Source organism: Varanus komodoensis, unplaced genomic scaffold, assembly GCF_004798865.1.
Source record: "Varanus komodoensis strain SLA01 unplaced genomic scaffold, ASM479886v1 scaffold530, whole genome shotgun sequence".
NCBI lineage: Eukaryota > Metazoa > Chordata > Lepidosauria > Squamata > Varanidae > Varanus > Varanus komodoensis.
Window position 1 is genome coordinate 18,699 of NW_025336127.1, and position 1,057 is coordinate 19,755.

A 1,057-nucleotide genomic window follows, 5' to 3' on the forward strand; every position below is an offset into this window, starting at 1 on the left:
GGCGGTGCTCATCTCCGTTTCCTGGCCGAGGGAGCCAGCGTTTGTCCGCAGGCGGTCTCCATGGTCATGTGGCCGGCATGACTAAACACCAAAGTGCACGGAGCGCTGTTACCTGCCCACGGAAGTGGTACCTTTTTATCTACCTGCATTTGCATGCTTTCAAACTGCAGGGTTAGCAGGAGCTGGGACGGAGCAATGGGAACTCACTCCGTTGTGCAGATTCGAACTGGCGACCTTTCGATCAACCAGCCCAGCAGCACAATGGTTTAAACCACTGTGCCACCTGCAGTCCCTAATTTTGGAATATTTTATTGTAATTGTTTATTTTTAGTGCTGTTGTACCTGTCATGGCATTTTTAGTGGTTAGGAATTGAGGTAATAGGGAGGCCATTGTGAGTTTTTATTGCAGATGTTCTTATGATGCTTGTTGTGATTTTATCACTGTGATATTTCTTAACTTAATATCATTTATTTGTTATTTTATAACATGCTTTGTCTCTCACACTGAGAGGGTTGGGATAGGAACCCAATAAATAAGTAGATAAAATCCAGGTGGCATCCCTCACCAGTTTCATATAGACAGGAAGTGCTCTGTGTCCCCAGCCCCAGTACACAAATTGCAGGCTGCATAACAATTAAGACTTTTCAGAACTTGGTTGGCGCCTGGGGGCTTTTGAAAGGGGGAAAAGCCACCTCACTTGGCATCGGCTGGGGGAACCGGGGGGCCTGGGGGGGCAGCTGCCCCTTCCTCATCCATCGAACTAGGATGTGTCTCCAGCCCAAATACCTCCATGGAAATTTGGAAATGCAGTAAATATCAAGTGCAGAGGGGGCTAGAGACAATACGAGTGAAGCGAGATGGACGGAATGGAGAAATTGTCTAACTCATAATGAAGGGTGAGCAGACAGAACCTTTCTGGAAATCTTGAAACTGTGAGTGGGGGAAGCGCTTTGGTTTCCCAGAAGGGGAGGAACTGGAAATTTTGGTAAAAACTGAAAAATGAGCCCTGGGGGTGGTGAGAAGTCTTAACAGATCTAAAGTCACCTTGTTGTTTCA